Below are 12826 nucleotides of genomic sequence, written 5' to 3'. Positions count from 1 at the left end.
TGTACTCGAGGATTAGAGGTGAAAAGAGTTTTTGAAATGTGAGAAGTGAAGTAGAAATACAATCTTTTGTTCTTATTTTTAAGTGACTGGACATAAAAACCCGTAATGTACAGTATGTGACAAGAGAGATTTACATTTTTATCTTTGGGGTATCATAATGATGATACTGTAACAAAAAAAATGTTACAGTAAACAATGACAAAACACCCATTAAACAGTTTTGCAGATGGCACCCATTGAAAAAGGAAAAATATATCTTTTAATTCATTTTTTTCTTGTGTAGCCCATTTTGAAAAGAAAAAAAATAGTTGTTAGTTTGCTCTAATTTCAGTTCATGTGTGAGGTATGGTGTAATCACAGAGCTTTGGCCAACCAGAAGATGAACAGAGCCTTCACTGTATGGCCTGCTGTTGCTCAACCAGAGACAAGAGGTGCAGGTATTTTCTGAAGTCAGAATGTCACAACAGACTCCTACATATGACAGCATTACCAGTGGCGGTTTCCGGGCATGATCATAAAACCCTCCCTATACCGGAGAGAAAATATTATCCAATGGGAAATACACTAAGAAAGGAGTTGGGGATTTATAGGTGCTTTGGCTTTCCATGTTAAGAACAAGTCATTTGCTTCGTTTTACTTATAAACCTTTGTTTCCCAATGCCTTTCGTAATAGCAGAAGCTCAAAATGAGCCAGGGAACATTGTTAAACTGTCTGGGTGAAACAGTTTTATAAAACTCAATGTGAGTTCCAAATTATATGCAAATGCAGTGTTTGAGTAATACAGATAAAACAAGCAGCATTAGAGCAAAACTTCAAGAGATGAACACTATGCTTTAAACAATTCTATTTTTCAAACTGTATTTTATCTGGGTAATAATAACATTGTGGTGTTACTACAGGCTGTTTTATTAATGTTTTGTGACAGTTCTCTTTTCATTGCTTGCAAAACCTGCTCTGATGTGCTCTTGAATTTTGTAGGAGGTATGTCACGTGAACCGTAACATGTACATGTAGATTTCATTCTGGGATCTGCAACTATAATAATAATAATAATAATAATAATAATAATAATAATAGTAATAATAATATAGCACTTTTTTGGGTACTCCACCTTAAGCATTTTACAGGCAATGAGGACTCAGAGTAATGAAGCCAATTTATAGATGGTGATTATTAAGAGGCCATGATTGGTAAAGGCCAGGGGGCAAATTTCTCCAAGACACCAGGGTTACATTTACATCCCTACCATTCTCGAGAAACATCCTAGGATTTGTAATGACAATGGGCAGTCAGGACCTCGGTTTTAAATCTCATTCAAAGGATGGGATGTTATTTTGTGACACCTGCATAAGACCTAGACCAAACATATACTGTAATTAAGTACTGTATCATTCATCTGTGTTTCTGTATTTCATTCACTGTATATGTCCTATTGTGACCAAAACATTACTTACTGATTTTGTTATTGTTGTTTTTTAAGGGGAAGTGACAGTTATTTGCATGTGTAAAGTAAAAAAGTCGAAAAACCGCCTTTTGTCTGTTCCCATGAAATTAAAATATTCCATTAGATAAAATAATTCAGACAAGCTTTCAAATGACCATATTTCTGTCACACTATTTTTTATTGGAAGCTTTTTAACAATTTGGACTCCTTTGTTTAGTTCAGATCTCTTAGTTCATGTATAACTGTGGTTTTGGTGAGGATTAATGACTGAATCACAGTATTGTGATGTGAAGGGCAGAACTTGACTTTGCTATTTGCCCTTACAGAAACACCCTTAACATGTACATGCTCAGGTTTTAAACCTGGACTTGTGACAACAAATTTAGTTATTGACCAACTAGAAATGTACAGTATGAGTGCTGTGCTTTGTTAAATGAATGAGGTAAACAGCTTAAGGATATGGGCTGTTTTGGACAGTCAACAGTAGAATAATCAACTGATGACATCTGGGATGAACTTGAGTTTAACTTTGCCTACATCTGCACAATCTGTGGGAAACATTAAAAAGGCTTATAGTTTCAAATTTCTTCATACTCCTGTCAACAGCTTATGAAATTTGTGCCCCACTGTTTGTAGGCATTTGTAAGGGCATGTGGCTACCAAATCTCCATATGTGATCAGGACCTGATGCAGAGTGGGTGACATTACTGTCAGTGTGTTATTAAATGGTTCCGTTTTAGCTAGGAGGGAAGGCCGAACTTTATTTTCAGTGTTTACTGGTAAGAGAACATGAATAAACATAATACATGTGTGCAGACTATTAAACAAAGATATAGTGTTATATGTTATTTGTAAAGTGTTTTGTTAGTATTGATTTTAATAAAAAATACTTTTCCTAATTAAATAATCCAATTATCCACAACATAAATACTTGCTGCAGTATTTTCCATTTAAAATGAACCTGTTCTATCATCCTATTAAAAATTTAAAATATCCTACTGTTTAGTATCTGGTATTTAGTATCTCTAGTATCTGATTTATATAATATTTTGGGCTAAACATTTTACTCTCCCAGTTTCTTGTATAGCTTTCATTACTTTATTATCATAATGTAAATACGGTACATGTACACTGTAGATGGTAATCCTATACAATGTTGATACAAGAAAATTATTAATATTAAAAAGAATTAAATCTGCTTTTCAGTGTGTCCTTTAATTACAACTGTTGTTTTCTTCATTTTTCTTTATTTGTTTTGTTACTTTTAACTGTCAGTATTTTGAAAGGAGAACTCTTCTGAGCACATCAGGGCTCCTTCAATATATAAGACACTTAATAACAGTAACAATGGAGCTTGAAAGTGCTCAACCTGCTCATTTTTATTTTATCAGCAGATCTGTTGTTAGCTGAAGGAATGCTGAGGAAATGAGGTAGTGTAACTTTATTAGTCTCTTATGCTGTTTTTTAAATTTTTCATATTGAACATCCGTGAGCACTGGTTTGCTTGCCATTGGATGGTGTGGGAAAATGTCCTGTTTACTTCCCTGCATCACAGAAGCCACTATGTTCTGTTTATTGACTAAGCAGACACATCCTCTAGTCCAAGACCTAACGTGCTTTGAAGAGGTTCATCAGTAGGAAGGCATTTGGATGGCAGGATTCCTTTCAACTGCTCACTGATGACTGCGGTACTTGGCAAACTTACAGCTCATTAGACCATCCCCCCCCAGCTGAGTGGGATTGCGAAAGGAATAAAGAAAAAAAGTCTTGGCACACTTTACTTCTTTCTTTCCATTCTTTTCAGGAGCTTGGGTGTATCCGCAGTTGTTTTACTGACTCTGATATTTAGTGCCGTTGACAGATACGCATGACAGAGCTCTGTTTTTTTTATTTGTCTTTCCTTCTGTAGCCACATTTTTTTAATCTTGGGAATTTCAACAGGTGCTTTAGCCCGGTGTCATTTTTTCCTTTCCTGGTCTTTGGTGGTTAGAAAAAAAAAAGCGTACGTCTTGATAACTTATAAATTCCTTGTGTAAATTGTAACCAAAGTAAAATTTTCTACAGCATTTTTTTTCTGTGATATGTTATAAAACTTATTTGAAGAGTAAGTCAGAATAACAGACAAGACTACAAGGGGACTCGATGCAAGAAAAGACACTGACAAAGTCATCTTATTGGACAAAATGAATAGTCAAACAAGAACCACAGGACACAAATGGAAAGTACATGGGAGGGGTTTAAAAAACTAGGAATAGGACATACTTTACTCAAAGAGATGTTGGAGTGTGGACCTAACTACCCCTCCATGTATTTGTAGCCAGTTCTTAGGTTTCCTTCATGAAATGGCTGGATGAGATCCCTGAGTCGCTCGGAAGCTACTAACCATCGAATGTACCAGATGGGCTAAATGGCCTTCTCTCATTTCAAAGCTTTCTTATGTTCTTATGCATAATGTCTCATTGACATCCACCAGGGTGGTCCACACAAAACCTTGATTCAGCGCTTGACTTGGCTCTGCTGTGGGGTCTGACTCCATGCTTCCAATATACTAAAGGCATGATAGCATCGCTTTCTTGACAAGTGGGTCACATTGGTTCCCTGATGTTACTTTGACTTTCAACAGGTTAAATCATCTCATCATCTGTGTCCAGTCATCTGTCTCAGAAATTAGGTGCTGCAGTGTTTACATAGCAGTCAAAGTCCCTCAGGTGTGAAATCCAAAATCCGTCTACTTAAAAAAACCACAATATGCATTGAGTGTTAAAATATCTTTTGCTACTCAGTATAGATATAGTATTTATTACGTTTTATTCTCTATAAACTTTTTAATGTTTGGTCCTCCAGCCCTCATTTGTTTGTGTTCCAGGACGATAAATTAAATAAAGCAAATATATAAATGACTTTTTTTTCTGTTATTTTAAGGAATAATAGTCTTGTTGTTACAATATTTTCCTGTCCCAGAACTGTTCTTTGACATCCTGACTGAGTCACTCTTCCACACTTGAATGCGAAGTTGAGGATGGAGAATGTTGCAATGTTCATGCCTTATTTACAGCTGCTTCCTCTTTCCATCTGGTTTTGTGTATAAGGTTCTATATCAGTCTCTCCAGCCAATTCCTCAGAGCAATAGCCAGAGTCTGCAAGCTTTTTTTAATCAGTTTTCTGATTGTTGATTGTTGTTTAAAAAAAATGTCTGAAGTGATGCTGTGTTAGGGGGCACCAGAGAACAAAAGTGAAAAAAGGGGAAAACAAACTGGAAGAGAATTTTTGGCTGCAATAAAATATTGGAAGAAGTAGTACACTGTACCCATTTACTCACAGTTAGGTAACATCTCTTCTCTGACACGCAGATAACTAATCAAGTTCTGCAGTATGTCCAAAACTCAGCAGCCAGAATCCTGACCAGGTCTAGTGCAAGTGTTCACATTACTCCTATCCTGGAGTCCTTGCACTGGCTTCCGGTCAAATTCCGTGTAGGCTTTAAAATCTTCATGCTCACTCTGCATGGCTTGGTACCTCAATACCTGTCTGAACTTTTATTAGCCTACTCCCCACCTCGCAACCTTCGCTCTTCGAATTCTGCTCTCCTTACTGTCCTCCAAGCCCGTCTACATTGTATGGGTGACAGGGCCTTCTCCTGTTATGCCCCCAAGCTCTGGAACTCTGTCCCCAAGGATATCAGAGAGTCACCTTCTCTAAACTCAATCCAGACTCAAAACCCTCTTCTTCAGAAAAGCCTTTACTTAACTGGTTCCATTCTTCACCCCTCTGCTTATCTTAGTACCACCATCCATGGTCTCCTCTATATATTGTAATTGTGTTTTGTTTTGTGTATTCTTCTTATTTATTGTTGTTGTCATCGTGTAAAGCGATTTGAGAAGCCACCTTTAAAGGCACTATATAAAATAAAGTTTATTATTATTATTATTAACTGTGGCTCAGCTGGAGTTCTGTAGCATAAACTGAGCAACAGTGGATATTGATTCTCTTGCTTATTATCCATTACCTTTGTCATAGGCAGGCTGCAGTGACACCCTGCTCTCCCAGTGACACAACGTGAATTTCACAGGTCCTGAACAGCACATATTTGTATGAAAGCAGTATGCGTAGGAACAAGTAAACGTTTATTCCATGCTCAAAAGAGAAGAAAGAAAACACAACATTTGTGTTTTCTTTCTTCCCTTTTCAGCATAGAGTTATTTTAGCTTAGTTGCTGTTTTGCAGACTCCAAATAATAAAGTGAGAATGAGGGTCTTAACAAGGTGATGACCTCACACCATGGGCTAGATTTGAGCAAGGGGGAAAGGCTGGACACTTTCACTCTGGCCCAAGCCCAGTCAGGCAGGCAGTAATTACAGTAGGTGTCTGTAGGGTCACAGGGGCAAATTTGTTGGTGACAGTCCCTCAGTACCATCTCTACTGGGAAACATTGCAATGGAATGCTGCTGCCAATGTTACCAGTGCCAGGAAAGGCTGTTCAAAACTGCTGCTATTCATCCCAGCTCCAGGGAAAGGGGGGTGAAATACTGCCCCCTCAGAGAAAGGGAGTAAGAGTCGCTATCTAGGACCCCAGTGTCATGAGGTTTGGACCAGGAAACATGCCTGTGCAGGCCCAAGAGGTTGACAGGATACCCGTTTCTTCCAAACCAGACTATTGACATTGGTATGGTTGTTCCTTGGTCAGGCATTCTGAGTGGTGTGAGGAGAAGACAGTATGGACAAGTTTTGTCATCTTACTTCCCCTTTGGCTAAGGGGATGACCTGTGGGCCTCTATTACATGACCTGACCAGCGATACTGATCGGCGAGGTGGTAGGAAGTGAAGGGGGACCAACTATCAACTTGCTGGGAGAAGATTTTTATCAGGGGAGCTCACAGAAGGGAGAAAAATTACAATCTGGTCTGTGACTGTGTGTCTGTTATGCAGCTTAGCCACCAACCAGTCATAGAGAAGAAAGTTTAGAGCACAGACAGAACTAGCTTTTTGTCGTTATTTGTCGTAATTTTCTTCCCACTGTACATAATTACTGTTTTATGCCATATTGCTGCCTTTGTGCGACTATTTTCATGAAGGCACATCTCCTTTGATAATCCCAGACCATGCCTCCCAGTTTGGTATCCCAGTATACTGTATACTGCTTATTGTGGCATGCAGGATTTTATGTTTTATATACAGGAAGAAGTCTCAAATTGCTCATTATATAACTATAACTATTTCTTCTTTTTTCCTTCAAAAGCCATCACATGTCAGTTGAGTCAGACATTAAGTCACGTCTGAAGGTTTAAATTAGGAGTGCACTGTTCATTCAGATTTACATACATGCTCTCTTCTAATTACTTATATTCTTTGAGACTGCTCTTTAAAACGACCTTTGTCTGGTAATGCACATTTTATGCGCTTTGCATGGAATACTTGCTGTATAATTTTACATTTTACAGAGGCATATGGAACTGAGCAACTGTTTCTGTCATCTTATAGGTTTTTAAAGTTTAAAATGAAGTACAGTAGGAAACTCAGACTTTGGGAGTGATGCTACAGTACATATTGGGCGAAGCTGATATTTTATTCATTCTTCTTAAACTTATCCCACTTATACTATTTAATATTTATAGTTTATTATGTGAGCTTGGTTTATCTTTAAGTGTTTTTGTTTCCTGTTTACAGAAGAGTTGTAAATCCAGTATAAAACCTGCATTAAGTAGTGGAAAACCATTGCATACTGTAGATTCTGGGTAGATTTTGCTGAATTACACTGCTGGAAATACTGTACTTGGTCTGAAGACTGCAGAAAGCTAAATTCCCCTTGAATCTTTTTGCATGTTACACCAGAGTGGAGATGCATTAGCACAGAGGTACAGCTGTGGTCTCACAGATTTCCCCTGACGTCAGTATTAACTTTACATGTGAAGTGGCCCCACTGACGAGAAAGACCCTTTGGGATTCCCAAACTACTGAAGGGGTTGCTCCTCTTGAGATTAGCTAATGGGTTTTTAAACTTGGGTCCCAGGCATGGAGGTTTCTGCATGTGTTGATGTTCCTGAGGTTTATACTCCTCGAAGTGCTCGTCTGGAAGTAAATCTACTGTATGCGCTATTGAAAAGTTACAATTCAGCTTGTGTTTCTGTATTCGTGAGGCAATATTCACAACATAATCCCTGCCATGAGACACAACACAAAAATGTGAAAAAAAAATTGATGTCCTACACTGGTCTTGTATCAACAGAAGTGAAAAATAAAAAAATAGAATCATTTGCCACTGTTTTCCATTATCATGTCCAGTCTAGTACAGTACAAAATAGATAATAGGTTACTTGAGCGCAGTTTGGTCTGTGTGCACAGAGATTTTCCATTGTTTGTTTCACACTGGGGGAGGATTGATTAAGCTCTGGCCTCTGATATGAAGGGCTGTAGGTTCACGTTCTAGAGGGGTTTTTGCTGTGGTCCCCTTTAGCAAGATGACTAATTCAGATTGCTTCAGGCGATACTCTGTTGAATCAATATGTATTTTCCAGATCGCTGTTTGAATGACAGTTTTTTCATCATTGATGTATGTTGTTAATGGCTTTTAAAAAAAGCTTTAAAAATTATACTTAGTTTCTCGGTTTTATTCATGCTCTGCACTTGTCTCTTGTCTCATCCTTGGTTTAAAATGAAGGATCTTCTTGAGATATTCATCTCTGTCAGATGAACATATCTAAAATATTTAAGTGATTTTCTTTTCAGAATTCACACAGGTTACATCCTAAAATCTGGAGGTTGCTTTGAGTTATCAAAAAGGTATTATTTTTCTCAGGTAAAAGATGTTTAGGGTGGCGTGGTGGTGCAGCGGTTAACATTGCTGCCTGGGTGTGATTCAGGACCTGTGGTACTGTCTACGTGGAATTTGTATGGTTTCCTTCTGCAGTCCAGAGACAACTGGGTAGGTTACTGGTAGGTTAATTGGCTTCTGAGAACACTGGCCCTGGTGTGAGTGTGTGTTTGAATCTGTCAGCCCTGTGATAGACTGGCATCCCATCCAGGGTACAGTGTACCCTGCCTTGCGCCCGCTTCTTGCTGAGATCCAGCTCCAGCTCCCCTGTGTCCCTGAATCGTAGGAAGCTGTAAGAAAAAGGATGGATGAATGGAAAGGTTGTTTAAAACTTTTAATACTGAATAACACATTTTAATTAATTGCAATACTTTGTATGTCATGTCATCGGTTCGTACATTCTCCTAGTTGAGACGTAAGAATCTCAGCATGATGTGGGCTCCATGTTTTCGAGATGTATTTTTAATGGTTCTTGCTTCCTTTAATTGACAACAATTCACTCCTCTCTGGCTACAAATAACCTGTTAATAGTTCATTGCGTCCGAGTATTTATGGTACTTGACTTACGAAAGATGTCAGACAGCTGCTTAAACTATCTGAACATAAATGTCTAAAACTGATCATTTAACACAACACCAAGCTACCAAGCAAACCTCTAACCCTGACCTTAAACCTAACCCTATATAAAAATATGCACTCATATGTGAAAATATGTTTTTGTGTCTACTGGTCACCTTCTTTCAAAGATTATTTATAGCAAAATGCACATCATAGCTGTGCAGTTACAATAGCTAAGGTGAGCCTGTACTCGACTGCTTCATTTTCAGAATGGCTAAGAAGGTCACATGAATAAGAGGTGAAAGTTTGCTGTATACAGTATATCACATCTTATAACAATGACACTGGTAGTACAGTTTTCTTTCAAATTTTGGAGAGATGCTTTTACTCTCTCAACTCACTCAAATAGTCTTTTAAAACGGTGGAAGACTGGCTTACTGACAATTTGTTTTGGCTTATGATATTCTAGGACAATACTGTGAGATTCTGGCCATTGAAGTTGTCCAGCCCAGCAGAATGTTAAATATAAAAGCCTATCTGAAACTTATCATTTCTTTGAAGAAAGAGCATATGAGGAATTGAACCAAGGAGGAGGAACAAGGTAAAATCTATTAAAAAATTAACATGAAAAATAGTTTTCTGATTTTGTTTTGAGCAAATATTTTTAGCATCAGAATAAGGAACTGAATTAATCTAAGTTTTGTTTTAGTTGTAGCCAGAAAAGAAAAAAACCTTGAACGGAATGGAAAGGGAGAGATTTCTTCCTGTCTTTTTTTCGATGAAAACAAAATAGAATTTAGAGAGTTTTTCCAGGCTTCAAAGCGCTTTTGACTGAAGGTTAAAGTGGAACTGGCTGCAAGCATCCATCACATAGAACCTCAGGGCTGAGCAAGTATGTGCTACAGCCATCTATATGTTGGAGTCTGATAGACATCTTTCACTGTGGAAGAATTGAATTACACTACGAAGGATGACATGTTTTATCAAAGGTAATGCACATTCAGCTGGGGATGAAGGGCTGTTCTGCAAGGTGGTGTACCATCCGCAGGGATGCAATTTTCCTAATGGAGATGGTGTTATCTCTTTTTCCGAGTATAACAGGGGCTTTGAGAATGCAGGGTGAATGAAAAGAAAGAAAAAAGGGAACGACAATAAAGAACAAAGAGCTTACAAGTACCGTAGTATCGGGTTTCTATTTCCCCTTTTTTCTTCTGCTGGTGGGCGGTTGTGTAGTGTTTTGCTGGAGAACGCTGAGATCCATACAGCAAGGGGTCTGATAAAGTACAGTGACTGTTTTTTTTATGTGGGATCATTGACTAATAAATATGGTTCATTGCTGCTATATTAATAAGGCATTTTGATAATACAGTATGTGTACAGGTATAATGTTTTTTTTCATTCATGAAAGAGCCATTGTTTCACAAAGCTTTCCACTACTATAGATTTGGAACAGGGGATATTGTTGGCTGTTCATCAGACAGAAACACAGTTAATTGGTCACCACCTCACTTGGTGAACTCTGTTCTCAAGAGGATTTCATGGAAATAGTTTATTTTTTTAGTACTGGAGAAGTACTACATCTACTATGCAATTGTAATTTTTTTATTTTTTGTAATTGTGATTTTCTTAATTTTTCCTCAGATACTGAGGAAAATTGTAATATTTCCCTCAATACCTGATTCTGCAATTGGTATCCATTTCTCTCAGGTAATATTGAGGCTGCAAAGGAGTTATTTTCTACTAAATAACTAAGGGGAAACAGAAATGAAATGATGAAATTTTAGGTACCATATTTTCTCCCTTTGTGAAAAAACACTTAATTCTTTTAAGGCTACTGCATAAGCATAAAATCTTTCTAAACTAGGCAGGAGGACACTGCTGACTCTAAGCCTGTCAGACCTTTTTTTTTGCTTAAGCTCTTAACATGTGTTAATTAAGAGCCTTTAGTGGAAATGCAGCCAATGACGTGCCTGTGAAAAACGAGAAGTAAAACCAAAAACCCATTAATTACACGTGTGTAACTAGGTGTGATGGGGAACTACAATAAAAGAGTTGACACTAGTATGGGAAAATCATTTCAAATTTGAGCACGTATAATTTTTTTAATTATTCACTTGCTAATCAACAGGAACCTTTAAACAATTTTGGTTATATTAAAGTACTGTAATGGAGTGGTGTGGAAGGACCAAATGGCCATAGCTTCTGTTGACATCTCCCTAATACACTCCCTGCAACTCTAGTGCCAGCCTTCCTTCCCTGCTAAAGACAGGTACAGCCTGAATCCATCCTTTATGTTTTCTTCTTTTTCTTTTAAGGTGCCGACCTATAAGATGTTGAAGATGTGTAACTCCTCTTCTTCTAAATCAATTGTATGGTGACATTCCATTTAGTACATTCAGAAAGGTATCATTGCTGTTACTTCAACACGCTAAATGTCAGCGGTCTGCCTATAGTATCTATTGTGGCAGCAGAGAAACTGATCATTGAATGTCTAGATAGTGAGTCAATGCATTTCTTTTACTTGTTGTGGTACAAAAAAACTAAATACAAGTCACACAAAAATCCCCCTCTTCATTTTCAATTATTTTTCAATTAGACTTTACTTGTGTTTCCCGCCATCATAAGGCATCATAAACAACTGTTCATATCCATTTTTGTGCTCATGAAACAGAAGTTGGAGACTTGTTCTTAGTACTATATTCCCCAGCTTCTTTAGATAATAAAACTGGGGGCGAGGTTGACACTTCAGTTACTTTCAGTTAGGGAGAATCTCTTTATTAAGAAAATGAAACCTTTATCTTGGAAATGTGACGATATGAGTGCAAACTATAGGTCACTGTCCAAAAAAGTGACTCACTTGGACTTTGTGGTAGGCATCGCATACTGCATATTTAAATGCTGGTGTTTCATCAAAAGACACGGACACATTTGAATCGTTTATTACACCGTACCAAGTACGTCATTTACATTGTTATGACAAAATCAAGCACTGCTGCTTAAACTGCCTTTTGGAGTCTTAAAATCAGTGTCCTGAAAAAAATATTTAAATTCACTTCCTATCTTTAGCTGTGTTCTTATTTGGAAAAAGAGGAGGTGTAAACTGAGGAGGTGTACCTGAAGACCTGTAAAGTGAACACTGAACCAGACGTTACAGTTTTTTAAGTAAAATGAGAAACATGGTTCTTCTGAGACTGTTTATACTGAAGGGAAGTCAGATCTACAAGACACACTAAAAAACTGTAAAAAAATAACCAAGACTTAAAAGACCATTTTTCTTAATTGTTAAGCTTGCCATCCAAAATTACACAGAAACCTGAATAACCTCACCTTTTGTTACTTAGCACACATGATGGACACCTCACGACCCAATAACAAAAATAAAGGTAACCGTAAGCAAAGGAATGGACAAACTACTTCACAAAACGTAGAGGGAGAAGTGGCAGTGATCAGATAAAGATGTTTTTTGTAGGTCTGATGAAATAGAGTTGACTTGATTGGCACGAGAATGTCAGGAATGCAGAATCACTCAATTGGATGCTGAGGGCAGCTAACCATGTAGAGAAGGGTTACAGGCTTTTTTTTGTTAGCTCAGCTTTGGATCCAGTCTGTTAGACCAGTCGACTGAGGAAAAGCCTTGTCTTCCACAAAGAAGAATGTAATTCTTTTTCCCTTTTAACACAAGAGGAATAAATCTGATAAATCTGACCATGAAGACAAAGCTTGACCTGCTGCCATGACTTTTAAGAGACTGTTACACAAACCTTTAATAATGTACCTTTATGTTTGGGTTGTTATGCAGCTTGCATAAAAACTTTACATGTAATAAGTGTGCCTAATGCTATCTTCCCAATAGGTGATGAACATTAAAATATGAATGGCTGGTGTGAAAAGTCTTTAATCACTTGATGATGATGATGTTTTAGAAGATAGTTTTGAAACAAATGACTAGTGCCTTTACCTAGATTTACATAGTGCAGGCTAGGCATATTTACTTATACTGTACATGTTGATGATG

General features: G+C 37.6%; 1 protein-coding gene across 2 annotated transcripts in view; it reads left to right on the top strand.

The window, feature by feature from the left end:
* The window catches only part of LOC148832928 (uncharacterized), a 97065-nt gene that overhangs the window by 58923 nt on the left and 25316 nt on the right, over positions 1 to 12826 (top strand). The gene's annotated exons all lie outside the window — the stretch shown is intronic.

This window comes from Atractosteus spatula, chromosome 6 (genome assembly GCF_055471065.1).
Source record: "Atractosteus spatula isolate fAtrSpa1 chromosome 6, fAtrSpa1.hap1, whole genome shotgun sequence".
NCBI lineage: Eukaryota > Metazoa > Chordata > Actinopteri > Semionotiformes > Lepisosteidae > Atractosteus > Atractosteus spatula.
This window is presented reverse-complemented; position numbering and strand designations above follow the sequence as displayed.